The sequence below is a fragment of the Cryptomeria japonica genome, chromosome 6, assembly GCF_030272615.1.
Source record: "Cryptomeria japonica chromosome 6, Sugi_1.0, whole genome shotgun sequence".
NCBI classification, from domain to species: Eukaryota; Viridiplantae; Streptophyta; class Pinopsida; order Cupressales; family Cupressaceae; genus Cryptomeria; species Cryptomeria japonica.
Window position 1 is genome coordinate 432668095 of NC_081410.1, and position 16691 is coordinate 432684785.

The window sequence follows — 16691 nt, forward strand, 5'->3', positions numbered from 1 at the left end:
CAAGATAATGCATCTAGACAATCATGACACAAGTACATTACACTTGAAATCACGCAACCAAGGAGATTAAGAATACGCATGGCAAACACAAAAGACAACTGCCAAAATCCATACACGGTAAAAATCAACAATAAATATTTCCACAACAATATATTACCCCCAAATAGTCTATTATAAACTTTATAAATATTATTTCATAATTATTTCTAGCACCCTCACACAATCAATCTTTTTGCAAACATGGGGAAAACAATCTTTTTTGAAACAAAATTGCAAAGAGAAAAGATTCAACCAACCTAGAACAATAGAAGTTATGGCAATGCAAATTCGAAGAAGAGTAAATCCAAATGTCTAGCCAATCCAACCAAGCTCCAAACAAGCAAACCAAAATCCTCAATATGCAGAAAATTGTTCCCAAAAGCCAACCCGGATAAAATCTCCAAAATCTCAATAAATAAATTTTATTTTAAAACTATAGCCAAAATCTAGCCAATCAGAATAATCGAAAATACTACATTTCATACCAACCCTCTCCCGAATTCAAGGTAAGAAATATAAAATAATATTATTTACATACCCAATTCTCACAACCAATAGAATAATAGGTTAGGTAGAATATATAATATTTAATTAACCCAAATAGTAAAAAGGGAAATGAATAATGATTAAATAAACTATGGGCACAATAAAATATAAAAGCCTAATAATAAAATAACCCATGAGCAATATAAATAAATGTCCCAAATTAAATATTAAAGCCACAAACTATATAAATGAATAATAAATCCAAAATGCTCAAATAATAAATAATTAAACAATAAATACAATACAAACCAATTAATCATTAAATATCAAACTATACATTAAATTAATTTAAATATTAATAAACTATATTAATCAATTATTACTTAATTAATCATAGCTCCACAAGGCAACCAAACATAGGGCCAAACTTCACATCACAACATACTAACATGACAACTCGCGACAAGACACTAGACTAACAAGGATATCAACTTAAGCCTATAGTGTGTAGAGGGAACCCATACCATTTTCGATCAACTTGTCATTGGGATAAAGACACGCTCAGACCTATGAGACCAGGTGGAGTTGATGTCTAGTACCTACAATCCTACAACCGCCACAACCATGAGATAACATATATCATAAATGATCAGGCAAGTGAGAGAGAGTCGCAATGTCATATCATGCTCGTAATGAGTGGTTTGACATTGTCTTTATCACGAATATAGTAGTAAGACAGTCACAATCAACATAGCATCATCTCATCTAATATAGTCATGAAGTGGGGTTAGCATAATCAAGATGCCATCATAACCTCATAAGAAATATAATGCATCCATGAATAATGAGTGCATATTAATCATCAAATGTAAAATCATTCATCATAATAACCAAAGATATATCATCATCCAATATAAATCACCATATATCAATGTCCATATGAAATGTCTAGCATCATCAATAAGCATCAAAGATATAAATAAAGTCATAAGTATCAACCAAAACATCACATAAGAGTCTAGATAAGTATATCGATGCATAAATCAAAAGATGAATCAGGGAGGGACACTACAGATAAGCCTTTTGCATGTGTCTATACTATCACTAAACTATTTTTCATCACAATTTTTGTTTATACTACTTATTCTAGTACAAAAAAGGGTTGTTGAATATGATTATGGTGGAATTATTATTCGAGTCTACAAAAATCTCCAATCTACTAAATCATACTTCTTGATGCACTCCATTGCCAACCTAGGGAATTATAAGGAAATGGACAATGTTGTTTCTTTATCTAGCCAATAGAGTAATATCTTATTAGCTCTTCTTGTTATATCCTGACTAGTTATTCATTGATGAAAGTTTTCTAGGCTCACATGCCCCAGGTTAATATCCAATATGTATGAACCCATCTCATGGTGATCTAGGAGGTTAGAATGACACCCTTAAATTTGTACATCATTGGTTTATTCTATATAATCATTTAAATCCTATAGGACACATTAAATAAGTGTATTATTATTTTGGTTATCTAGGATTTTAACTAGTTTTAACACTTGATTCTAGTTTCCATATAAAATTTTAAAATGTATTTATTCAACTATTATTTTTGTTCCAATGAATTTAAATTACATTTTATGTTTATATTATCAATTTTGACTAGAGTTTCTCATTTTCATTTGATGAATTTAATTAGGGATTTATTAGATTTTTATTATTTGCATTTTATAACCCTAATTTTTATTTACCCTAACTTAATAATCTCAACAGTTTTATTCCACCTTAATTGATATTTTAAAATTTAAAAGAATAAGTACAATTTGAAATAAAGTTTTTTTGGGGTACTTAGCTTTTATGAGATATTTAAACATGTAATTGATGTGATTATAATAAGAATTTGCACTAAATAACAATAACATTCAAACCATCAATATTTCAATGATGATGACAACTTTACAATTCTTCAATTGTTCTCTTTTGAAAAACTATGCTACTCAGATTGCTTTTGGTAAAAATGAAATAAAAAATCAACTTTTTAACTTATCAAATATGTGTAAGTTGGTCCAAAATAAGTTTTGATAACTTATCAAATATTTTTTTATCATGAGGGTTGTTATAAAACTTAGTTCTAATGCATTAACAATAAGGTCATCTCACCATTTTTAGTCATTTAATGTTTTTCTTATACAATATATTTAAGGTTTCAATTTTTATAGTATAACATGTTAAAAGTAGGGATCTAATTTTATTAGTCATGTTCATGGTGATCTAGAGAATCTAAAAGATTTTCTACAACTAAAGTGCAAATTTTCACATGGAAAAGAAAATTTAGTTTGGTAAAATAATCAATTTATTTAGGTGACTTTTAAACTTAGTTGGGTAAAAATAATGTGACTTGATAGATTAATAAATTTGTATAGCACAATCATAACTAAAATTTGAAAAAAAAATTGACATTCTAAATGGCCTTTCTAAAATTTGATCTTTTATTTTACCCATTTGAAAGGTTATATGAAATGCGATCAACTTTGAATAGGATAGGCGTATGGTAAATGGTCAACTTTTCAAATGCAATTATTTCCTTAATAATCATCTACCTATATGTTGATTGCACATTAAGAAAATGTACAAGTTGTTTACATTTATTGTGCATGTCACAGATGACTTGATATGATGCATTTTCCACATCCACATTATCTAGTAAAATATTAAATACCTCAATTTTTGGCTTTAGATGCTTTTAAACACACTATAAATGAGTACCAATCTAGCATTATCTTTGTATATGCCCTTGATAACATTGTAGAACTAGCATGCCCTTTCTACAAGTCCTAGGAATGACTCCAGACTGATACCAAGCAATGCGTCAAGCATATCATTCCTTATTTTCTTTTCTGTTATTTTTGTCTCCTCTTCTATCCTTAGGCTATCCTTCAACTCATTTTCTAAATTTCTAGCCTTTATTTTTTTCATCTCCAACTCCTACATTAGTTGCATTATTTCCTCTAGTGTGGAAACTTGTTGAGGGGTAAGACGCGGGGAATTTTTTATACTCAACTATTCTCTCAACATTTGATATTCTTTCATTACCCTCTCACAATCTGCCTCTAACCTTTTACCTGAAGCCTTTGTAAACATTGTAGAATGCGATGTCAATTTTGCTACTTGGGATATAGTAGTGTATGTAGGCCTTCTAATAATTAAGTGTCTAAATAATTCATTTATTTAATTCACCATTTGAGGCTAATTGGTTGTAGGTAAAACTCACCAGATAACTAAGACATCATGTTTTTGGTCAATTCCTGGCCCAAAGTATAAGTCCTTGGCATCTTCTTCAGTAGTCGTGGCCTCAATTCCTTCTTATTTTATTAATGCATCAAAAGAAATTGCAAAATAAATCTCCCAACCTTCAATCACTAAAATTCCAATGTCTTTGATAGTTTGCCTCCATTTTTCAGGGGTCATATATGTCATTTCCTCTTGGACTCTTTTCCATACTTCTATTTTGGATGGAAAATTAGGGTTTCACAAGAAATGCTTTGTAAAATAGGAAATGACCTAACTTTCACATGAAAAAAATTAAGAGAATAAATACAATAGATCAAACCTCAAATATATTAAGAAGAGGGTTGAATGATGATTGAAGTCTTATTCCCCTTTTATTTGAGTTGAAACTGCAATTGAAATTGTAAAGTTGAATTCAGGGCAAGTATTTGATAATTTGAAGTAAACTGATGAAAATGGAATGCTACAAATATCCAAAAGAACCACAAACAAATATTTGGCCAGAAGAAGAGAATCAAACCCTGTTCCCAAAAGTTTGGGTTATTTTTTTGGGACCAGGTAGTAGAGATTTTTCCTAGTCCTCCATTTTTTGTTTTGTCAAAATTTGAACCTATTTGTCGTCGTCAACTTGATCAAAATATTTGAGTACAACTCTTGAGTCAATTCCCTATACATAGAAAGAGAGGAAAATGGTTGTGGATAGGGATTTTCCTTGGGTCAAACCTCGGTTTAGGAATTAACCTTGAATTTGAAATAGTAATTCTAATAAAAAAAATGTAACAAGATGCTTTCCTTTTGTAGGAAAGGATGGATCTGAAATGAAATGTGTGTAATTAAAATGTATACCTTGGTGAAGCCAGTTGAATCCTCATGCAAGGTTTTTAGGATGTCTTGTACAATGTCTTCATAAAATATTTAGCATGGATGCCATCTTGAATGCTTGAACTTGACTTCCCTTTTCCAATACTTGATGAACGTCTGATTACTTTCTCACTTGAATTGAATTTTAAATTAGGATCATTAGACTGCTTAGGTTTTGTTAGGATTCCAAATGAGAGGGGTAGACCTTCTTTTATACTTGACTGCCTGAAAATTATTTGAATATTTGGAGTAGGCCCACATGGGATCCAATTTCTTACTCATTTTTTGTTATCATTGTGAGGACCAAATTTGGGGAGAAGTCAAGGAATGTGGTGAAATTGCAATTTTGTTAGGTGGTCTGAGTAGAATCAAAATAGTCATCAGGCATTAAAAGACAAAGCACCAAGGTGAGGTCTAAATGAGGACAAAATTGTTTGTGGATATAATTTATGATGCTACATTTAGCCCCTACTTTAGCAGGAGTATGAGACTAAACATACTCATGGTAAAATACAAAGTTACATAGAAAAAATTTCACCAATATATCAAAGAGACAAGACATACCAAGCCCCCAAGGACTTTAAGGTCTTACTACTATAATATCAAGAAAAAAGGGACAACACATGAAAGGGAAAGAGAGGGTATGACTATACTATCCTAGTAATATTTTCTTACTATGAGTCATAAAAAATAAAAATACCAAATTATAAAGCAAAGGGCTCAGTTTGCAAAGTAACTTGAGTATCAATAACATGTAATGATGTGTGCATAAAGTGTAATATTGAGTAGAGTGTATGCCCCCAAGTTAAAGTGATTTTGTATGCCTTATTGAGAGAAATTGCTTTAAGATAGCAGGTATCCAAAATACAAGAACGTTACCACAATGAGATGCCCCCAAGAAAGGATAAATCAAAGGATAATGGTCACAAAACATATAGAAAAAAGCACATAAGGATCCACTAACTTTGGGGTTAATATGTTCTTATGATAAATAATGTATATCAAGAATATGTGTATTGAATTGACCTCATCCCCCAAAGGTAATGGAACTACAAACACAATGGAAGAATATAACAAGAGATAATGAACAATTATCTTTCTAAGCCATGGAAGAGACCAAAAAGAGATCTCAACACTTTTTATTGTCCCCAACTAGATAACACAAGGCACATTTACAAATAATAGCATATGTATGACATATAGAAGAATTGAGATATAATTCGAAGAATGTCATGGCCTCTTTATTACCTTGTACCAACGGAGTAACAAGGGTCATCCAGAGAGAACCTAACATAACAAAAAACCATGTCAAGCAACACAACACAAGGGAAGCAGGTTATGAAGAAGCAAACACACAAAAGAGAATCTACGACATGATTGAAGCTAGTCAAGCAAATCATCCACCTCCCAATATAGCTTAACATCATCTAGGGATGATGGAAAAGATGCAAGAAAAGCCACATCGAGCATGACAGATGGAAAATGCTGGAAAAATGGGACCAAGTCAACATTTGGTGCCTTGATGAGGAAATGATTTGGGAAGCAAGCTCATAGGCCTTATCATGGCATCTTCACTGGTGTTCTATCATGCAATGATTACTTTTAGTTGTAGTTGATACTTGTGAAGGTTTAGGATCAATGGTATGGGCTTCATTTCTTCCCTTATAGGGGGGATGTAACAAACCATAGTACTTTGAGATATACTTGGTGCCAAGAACTTTCCTCTATAGGACATAGGAGGCAGGACTGGGGCATATATAGGAGGGATAGAAGGAGTAAGAATAATACCAAGCCCATTATGAGGAGGAGGAATATCCATGGGTGTAGGGTCTCTAGGTTTACTCAAGGCAATGATCATCTCATTTTTTCATTCTTGATAAGATAAGAAAAGGATGTTATTTTGAGGCTTAAGAGGCCCAAGTTGTTTAGGCCAAAAGTAATCAAGAGTGAAATTTGAATGCTTCACAATGGGTTGGTAGAGACTATGATTAATTGTTATAATAGTTCTATTATGAGGAAATTTCAAAAATTTATAAATTGTAGAAGGGATAGCTTTCATGGAAGAGGGCCAAGGGTGTCCCAAATTCACACAAAATTGATATGATGTAGGAATAATAGCAAAGGTGACATCTAAGCTCTTAGTACCAACCTCAACGGGAAAGGTGATAGAACCAATAGTAGGGCAAGAGAAACCATAATAGACCTTAACCATAACATTAGGTTTATCATATCTTACTTGATGCAATTAATGAGTATAAACATGTTCTTTAGTAGTCACATTCACCATACACACTGAATCATTGAGCACCCCTCATGAGAGTTTGTATTTGATCTTCACAATGATATATAATAGGCCATCAAGTGCAACACTAGTCTCACTAGGATCAAAATGAATGCATGCCTTTTAAGGGTGTAGGTGTGTCAACAAGCTTCATAATATTATTATATTCTATACCAAGCTTATTATGAGAAAAAACAAAGAGACTCGGACTCAACAAAATTGGTAGAATGAGAAGGCAATAGATTGGTAAAATGGAGGTTTTGATTAGGACCAACTACGGATTTATTCCCTTTGTCTTTAACACTAGCTACAGATGTTATCAATAAAGTATTGGATCTTATTTCTCAACTGGTAACATCTCGAGTAGTATCATGGCTAGGTTAATAGTGATATTGACACAAAGTTTTAGGATCATGGTAAGCTAGCAATGGTTTATAATTGTCAATTGGTTTGATGGGAGGAAGTTGCAACACATTAGCATCCATCAACCTCAACATTGTACTATGAAAATACTTAGAAAGGGGAGTTAATTCATTTCTAAAGTATATGAATAAAGGGGCCCAAACTAATGTCATGGCAACCACTTGAGTGTTGATGATGTCATTTATTTTGATGAAACCTTTATTTTGTTTGAAGTTCATAAATGATTGTTGAGCACTCTCTCTCTTATCAACCTGATACATTGAAGAGGATGATTCAAATTGACTCACATAAAGCTGATAATTATGAAGCACTACACACAGTTGCATAAAAGAAGTAAAATCAGAAAATAGAAGCATATCTCCAATATATTTTTATAAATTAACAATAACAATTCTCTGGATATCATGTCCAAGCACTAGATAAGCAATTTGTGAATGCAAATGTTAATATCTACAAGTATAATCAATCACTTTTTCTTGAACTCCTTGCTTACAATGAATCAAATCAGACAATGTAATCTTAAGACCAATTTTATTTTAAAATTGTTGAATGAAAGCATTAGCCAATTCTTGAAAATTGTTAGTGTAGGTTTTTTTATTTTCCTTATGTTAGGGGGTATTTATTTTTCCTACACATACATTATTAAGTTTACTGGGGTTATTAGGAGTGGTTAATATGAGGACACGTGGAAAATACTTTAGCTTCATGTGTAACTCTCCACCTCACATGGGTAGTTGAGTTACACACCGTCTTTTGGCTTGTTGTGACACCTCTCATAACCACTATTTTGTCATTTCCTAAGTGGGTTATGGGTTAGTTGGGTTTCTCACCCTCTTTCGGCTTTATGTGCCACCTCTTATAACTCCTTTTTTGTTTTCATGTAAGGAGGTTATGCCACATGTTTTGGCATTTACCAAGTAGGTAAAAACCTCCCACCTTTTATGGGGTAGTAGGTAAAACCTCCCACTTTTTATGGAGGTGGGAGTTAATGCACCTCTTGGATGTATATGCTATTATTTTTAGGTATATAATAAGCAATATACTCTCACCATCATAAGTTTGATGATAGCTTGGTGAGAGTCTTATCAAAATTCTCTTCTTTGTCTCTATTTTCCTCTCATATCAAAATTATCTTCATTCAACTATTTTGATCTTCAATCATTTGTTGCTTGGGGAGTTGCATGTGATCTACGAGTGACACCAGACCCTTACTCGGTTCTCAATTCTCGCAGAATCTAACATGGTATCAGAGTCGTGTTGTCTAGTATAGTTCATTGTTTTTCTAACATATTTGAGAGATTTAAGACTATTAGATAACTAATATTTTCTTTTAAAACCAAGTATGCTCTTCTCCAGCATTCTCACGTGACCTGGAGAATCAGACCAGTTTAAAGGAAAATAAGCTTCTAGTTAAATCTGGTTTTATATGTATGTGTTCTTTGAGATCTGAATGATTGCAGCTTTTTGATAATATTGGAAGCTTCTTTAGAATTTCCAGAGTGTCTAGAAGTCTTGGGAAAGTCAAAAAGTAACTTTTATTTCACCAAAATCGGAGTTTGGAGGACACAGTAAAAAAATTAGAGTGAATTAATTTTTACTAGAGTTGTTTTCATTTTGGATTCAAAATTCCAGCTTATTCTAATTTGCAAGAAAAACTATTTCTACTGAAAAACTTCTGGTTTTTTGGTTTTGTTCCCAGAAAAATAGTAGTTTTTGTAGAAATCGAGTTTGAATAGGGATTAAGATATTTATCTAGCAAGGAAATTCAACAACCTTTCTTAAAAGTTGCATAACTTTTGCCTCGGGTGTCGGGTTTTTGCAAAAAAGTACTTGACAAAAAGCTAGAAAGGAATACTTTCCATCCACATAGGTTTCATTAAAAAAATTTGCCTTTTTTAATAGATATTTCAGGTTGAATCAGCTGCATTTTTTTCCTTGAACAGGTCATATCTTTCTCTCCACAACACTATTTTTCAAAAATGAATAGTTGTTGGAAAGGTATTGAAGAATATTACGCATCTATAAGGATATATTTTTTCAGATCTTGTATTAAATTTACTTGTATTAAAAATTTCTATTTTGGGCCGTTGGAGCCTTGGAAAGAATTGTAATCTAATAAAAAGCCTTCTAAATGCACTAATTATAAAGTGCCAACATTGTAATATTTTTATTTTTTTTGTGGAGGGGTGAATTCTAAGACTAGTGGAAAGGGGGGTGTCTCTTTATGTCTTTTGTGTAATCATTAACTAAGATAAGTTTCATTCATGGGTGGGTTAGTCATGTCTCTTGATAGCTATTTTCATCCTTCTGTTGCCAAGATAAATTTAGAGAACCATTTGTCCTAGAAACAAGGGATAAAGAATCACTGCCTTCAACAGGATCTACTACCCTATCTCCTTGAACTTGTTCTTGAGCCAAATGAATATGAAAAAAAAGAATGTTTGGTTTAACAATAATGACATGGTCTATGGACTAATATGTCTTAGTATTTCTGAGGATACTCTGCATCACATAGAGCACACTAAGTGTTCTTTCACTGCTTGGACCATCATCCAACAATTGTATGAAGACATTGGGTCTTCATCTGAAAGTGATGTTTCCTTGGATAACCATGCTCTTGAGGATTATTTTGAGAATTATATTGCCCCATATTGTATGGACATATTCTCCTATGATGATCAGTTTGTTGATGCCCCATCTACACTTGTTACTTCTTCAGAGTTAAATGTTGCTTCTTCAAAAGCTTCCACTAATTCTTTGTAGCAAGACATTCAAAGTCTTTCAAATAATGCTTTGCGGGATGACTTCTTGATAGGAATTTCAAACTTGTTTATAGAGTCTCATATTGGAGATTTGGGATATACTATTAATTGCATACATCTTCTCTTTGATGAGGATGATTCTTCTTCAATTGTCGTAGAGGAACCTTTGGATCCTCTTGTTCACTCTTCACGTGATCATTCATCACTTGACATTAGTGTGGATACTTTTGTATAACATTTGGAGGACACATATTCACTTTTAGAGGAGGTATATTTGTCTTTGGATTATGTTCTACATCATTCTCTACAAGATTTTGGATTATCATTCTCAACAATGTGACCTAGAACACCTGGTTTGATCATGACAACTTTTAGCATCAACAAGGAGACCACTAAGAAGAGTTAAAAGGCATCATATATTTTGCATATTCTTCTTAAATATTCCTTCTAAGAATGGGAAGATATCATTCATACACATTTGGTTTGTTTCTTCCTAAAGGGAGGAACATTGTTCGACGATTATGGACTATCGTCTACTTCCAATTTTGATCATCTGCCATCGACAGGTGTCTACTTCAGGAGGGGCTTCTTTGTCCTTCATTCTTTCTATCTCTATTTTAGGGGGGGATATTCCTCTTATGAGGGGGTCTTCTTATTTGGGGGGGAGGATATCTTTGTACATGGGTACTTAACATGGCCTCATTTGTTGGGACCCATCTTTTCACCCACCTGAGCTATGCTTAAGGAGGGGTGTTAGTGTAGGTTTTTTATTTTCCTTATGTTAGGGGATATTTATTTTTCCTACACATATATTATTAAGCTTGTTGAGGTTATTAGGAGTGGTTAATATGAGGACACGTGGAAAAATACTTTAGCTACATGTATAACTCTCCACCTCGCATGGGTAGTTGAGTTACACACCCTCTTTTGGCTTGTTGTGTCACCTCTCATAACCACTATTTTGTCATTTCCTAGGTGGGTAATGGGGTAGTTGGGTTTCTCACCCTCTTTTGGCTTTATGTGCCACCTCTTATATCTCCTTTTTTGTTTTCATATAAGGAGGTTATGCCACATATTTTGGCATTTATCAAGTAAAAACCTCCCACCTTTTATGGGGTAGTAGGTAAAACCTCCCACTTTTTATGGAGGTGGAAGTTAATGCACCTCTTGGATGTTTATCTTATTATTTTCCCATATAATAAGCAATATATTCTCACCATCATAAGTTCAGTGATAGCTTGGTGATAGTCTTCTCAAAATTCTCTTCTTTATCTCTATTTTTCTCTCATATCAGAATTATCTTCATTCGGCTATTTTGATCTTCGATCATCTATTGCTTGGAGAGTTGTATGTGATCTACGACTAACATCAAATCCTGGCTCGGTTTTGGCTTCTTGTAGAATCTAACAGAAATGAAGTAATAGAATAAGGAGACGAAGAAAAATACCATTGCAAGGCTTTATCTAAAAAGATTCTAGCAAACATTTTGGCCATAAGTCTTTGGTCATTAGCAAAATCACTACACAAAGTTTGAAATGTCTTCACATGAGTTAAGGGATCACTTTTTCTATTGTACAACTCCAATTGAGGAATTTCCATATGCCTAGGAGGAACCGCACAAATAATTTCATCAAATAGTGGGCTCGCTACATCAAATGTGTGAACATTGAACTTGGAGTGAGTTATGGAAGCCAATTGATCTTGTAAAGATGTAACAATTTGAGCAAGGTTATTGATAGTTGCTTCGGTAGATGGATTGAAATTGGAAATATTCGATTGTGATGGAGGGGTAACATTTTTGTAAGTAGGCGGAGGTTGAGAGTAACGAGGGGGAATTGTAAGAATTTTCCTATAGCAACCCAAGATCTAGAGGCCAAATGAATAGCACATAAGAGAGAATAAATGTGACAAGAATAAATTGTATTCCTGTCAACATGCAAAAAAACCCCACTATACAATGAATATGAACCTACTTATAAAAGAAATACCATAGGGAAATGAGAGAACACAATCATGACATGTGGCCCAATGAGATGCAAGGGTAGGTAGGGGAAAGTAGGAGAAATAATAGATAATTCCACTAAAGGTGGATCACCAACCAAAGGTAGAATGTCTCCTATAACCATATCCCTAGATGTGTAATTCACTAAGTGTCTCATATGTAATATGAAATGCATTATCCTAAGTCGACCTAAGTAAAGTGTAATTACATGAGACATAAATTACACCAACACCCCTCTTAAGTGCAACTTAGGTGAATTTAGATTCAAGCTAACAATTCAAGATGGGTCCCAACTACTAGGGTATGTTAGGTACCATGTACAAATGCAATGCAATCTCTCACAAACAGAGAAAAAGAGAAAATCCCAATGGGAAAAAACTACCCCCAAAAGAGAGATGAAAATACAAAATAAATCTCAAAGAAGAATGAGAAGGACAAAACCCCATGTGAGGAAAAAGTTGTCCCATAAGAGAGAAGAAGAGAGACCAAGAAGCCCCCCTCAATGTAGAATGTGCATAAATGGTAGAAGCTTGAAACTGAATGAAGAAGTTGCTCCATGATCAACAAAGAATTTTCCTCCCCTTAGGAAGAAACAAAACCAAAAGTCTATCCATGAAGTTTCCCCAAAGATGAAGGAAGAAAAATCAAGATGTATGAAGTCTCAGAAAGCTGCTCAAGTGTCCCCATGTCGATGCTAAAAGTTTCCCCTTCCAAATCAAGTATACTAGTCCACACTACTAAAAAACAATCCAAGATCTAGCGAAGATGAATGTAGAACATGATCCAAAGACTCAAAGTGTCTCCTCTAAAGGTAAAGAGACCTCATCCAAGTGTTGTACATAGGTATTCACAATCACATCAATCTCAATAAAATGATCATGTAGAGAATGAACAAGAGGGTTAGAATGCTCCCTCACAAAAACTGAAGAAGGATAATCTTCATCATTAGAGAATACGAATATCATAAACGATGTCTCTCAAATTTGCAATGTGGGACTCGACAAATAAAACTACAATGTTTGTCAAGTAGTCATCCAAAGGAACTATATATGGAAGACAAGGTATATCCTGATGTACTAAATCACAAGAAGACAAAATAGTAGCAACATCTACATCATTAGGTGCAATAGTAGATGTGATATCAATATGAGGAGATGAAATGAAAGTCTCAGGAACTAGATCACATGTGAGAATACCCAATTTCAAGTAACCAAAGTTCTACTCGATATTGGAATACACACAATAAGTGTGATCATCATCTGAAGAATCAAAATCATCAATAGGAACAAAATCTATAAAGGAGTACAACTAAGATGCATGATCCACCACCCCAGCAGCAATAATAGCTCTAGTCTCCAAGACTTTGATGATAATTAAATTAGGTGTGAATTCCATAGTCTTCCTTGTTGCCCCATGAGTGATTTGATAGATGGAAAGAACATTGTTTATCAAGTGAGGTAAACACAACACATCATTGAAGGTGTTATGCCAAATAACAATAGATCATTTCCCAATCACATTCATAAATGTATGATTTCCCATCAAAATCAGTGACATGTTGCAAGGATAAAATGAAGACAGCATAGACTACGAAGATGTCATATGATGAGAAGCTCTTGAATCTAGAAGCCATCTCCCTAAACCATGACTTGTAATAGCACAAAGAGCTTGTCCCTTTCCTTTTGACTACAAGGAAGTGGAAGGAGATGAATCCTTCTTTTTGTAAGCAAATGGAAAATCGATGTTGTTCTTCTCAATGATGTTTGTCAACTCATCAATTTGTTTTGAGTGGCAATGATGCTCATCATGACCAAATTTCCTATAATATAAACAAGGTGCCCTCTCATTCTTAGGTATATTTCCCTTCTTTGAAGAGGATGAAGAATTACCTTGTTGTGGAGAGGATGATTGTGCTTTATCTTGTTGTGTCTTTGGCTTGAACTACTTCTTGTTGGAACCCTTTCCTTGATTCCCTTGATTAGCCACCAAAGATTTGGACTTTGATGACTTAAGAATCCCCATGCTTAACAACTTTGATTTCTCTAACATCAATTTCTTTGTGAATGCATCAAGTGATGGCATAGTGAAAGAACTACCCACTGTCAAGTGATGGGTTTAGAAGCTACAAACAAATGCTACATATTCTGATGGAAATTTTCTCAACAAATTGTAGACCAACTGTGCATCCTTCTTGTCAATGCTACAATCCTTGAGTTGTGCTCTTAGCTCATTTGCCTTAGTTTTGATTAAGTAAAAATAGGTATTTGAAAGGTACCCGAACCTTTTACAAGCCAAGAGAACAGAAAAGCATAAAAAAGTGCCTGATCACTTCAAGAAGTCAAAATGAACCCACCGGATGGGCCCAGCTTAAAACATCATAACCTAATTACATAAAACTCGGAACAAACAGCAACAGGAAAGCAAAAGACAACAAAGAGACAGAACCAAGGACAACAACTAGAACTAAATACTATTCAGGATCTCCTCAGCATGAACAACCATTTGTTTCATGTTGTTTGCTAAGGTCTTCATGTCCTCTAGCTCATTTGCCTTAGTTACATAGTCTTGGATTGTATCAAAATTCTTGGGATCCAACATAGCGATATCATTATCAAAGTAATAGCCCTTAATCTCATAAATTTGGCCATACAATTTACCCAAGATATCCCAAGCATCTTTAACTATTTTACACTTTTCAATGTGAAAGATGAGATCCTTTGATACATATTTCCTCAAATTTCCAAGAGCTATAATATTTTTAGTGATCCATTCCATTTGAGAATTAGGATCAGATTTAGGATCAGTTGGTGTCACACAAGTTCCATCAATATAGCGAGTTAATCCTTTTTCCATTGACTTACTCCAAGCATCAATTCCAAGAAGCATAGTTATGTGGAGTTAAAAGTGGAAATTTAGGAGAACCCATAGAAACAAAAATAAAGAGCACAAGATAAAGAGAGGAAAAATCACACAAGACACCCCCCATATTCACTCAATCAAAGATACTCCCCCCCCAAAAAAAATTAAAAAATTAAAAATTAAAATTAAAAAAATGATGATTTGGCACTGTATACTTACTGTGATTACAATGGTCACTTGCAAAACCAGGCAAGGTGGACTTTTGATTTCAATGTTTATAACTATTCAAAGTAGGCTATAGAAAACTCAAATGACCAATGCAAAAGACCAAAAGAGATCCAAGCATTACAAGTGCGAAAATGGACCAAAAATAACTATATGCTGAAAGTACAATTTCTACTCACAATCACTACAAAATAATAGTATATATGTGAAGTAGATAAAAAATCATTCAATTGGGATGACCCTTTGGTGAAATGGTGGGGCTTCTTGCCTGTAGTGCCTACAACCTAGGTTCAAACCCCCATGGGTTCATCTCTACCGTGTTAAAAATGGAGTACTTTTACCTTGGGGAGAACCTTGGAGAAATAGTGGGGCTTCTGGCCTGTAGTGCTTACATCCTTGGTTCAAACCCTTTTTCAGGCAACAAGGCCATCACATAGCCTCAAGCGAAATCCCAACCTGGGTCGAAAGGAGGGTTCTATAAAACCTAATCAGTCAAACAGTTTCCCTGCTACCCTTTTCTTTCCTCAAAAATCCTTGGGTAAATCATCAAAGGGTATGGTATCCCCTGGTCGTCATTCTTTCAGGAATCTTCATAATTTGGAGGAAGTTAAGCAACCAGTTTTGGATTCACCTTCAAATCCTCTATCTACTCGCAACGGGCCGGTCATTGAAATAGATACCCAAACTCGGGCTAGGTATCAAATGCATTGCAACAACAGAATGATCTTTGCTTGGTGGAAAGGCTAGGGGATCCCGTCTGAACAAATTGCTAACTGGGTGGTGTCCTCTCTCAATAACAGGTAAAAATTGATATCCTTCCTAATAATTTCTTAGCTATTGAATGCGGTAATCAAAATTTGTGAAATTCTTTGCTAAACGGCGGCCTATCAACATTCAAGGGCATAGGGTTTGATTGCTGAGGATGGCAACCCCTCTTTCATCCATCTCAATTAAATTCTTGCATGGTCAATAGAGCTATTTCACTCAAAAAATTTCCTATAGAATTGTGAAACAATTATTTTTTAAGAATTATAGGAAACAAAATAGGTAAATTTGTAGAAGTTAGAAAATCAGCCCTAAGCTTCTTTAACCAACTTCTGATTGTTAACATGAATATTAACATTAAATCTTTAGAGCCCATAACACTAAAATGTGATAATCTATGTTTGACCCTTGAATTACCCTTCTATAATGGTCCTTTCGAAGTTAATATGCCAAGGAAGATCTCCCTTAAAAATTCTTTCCCTGAATCATCTCCCAAGTCTAGACTCGTCCCAATCAGATTTGTGGAAGGAGGGGGTTTCACCTTTGAAGGCTTTAATAATATTAGCACTAATCATCCTACCATGGACCTATGTCCTCAGAGATCCCCCGTTAAGACCTTTCGCTCTCCTCTCCAACCATTGCCTTCTATCAATCCTCCTATAGTTAACTCTTTTCTTAGAGATCAAGACCTGGAAGAGGGAGA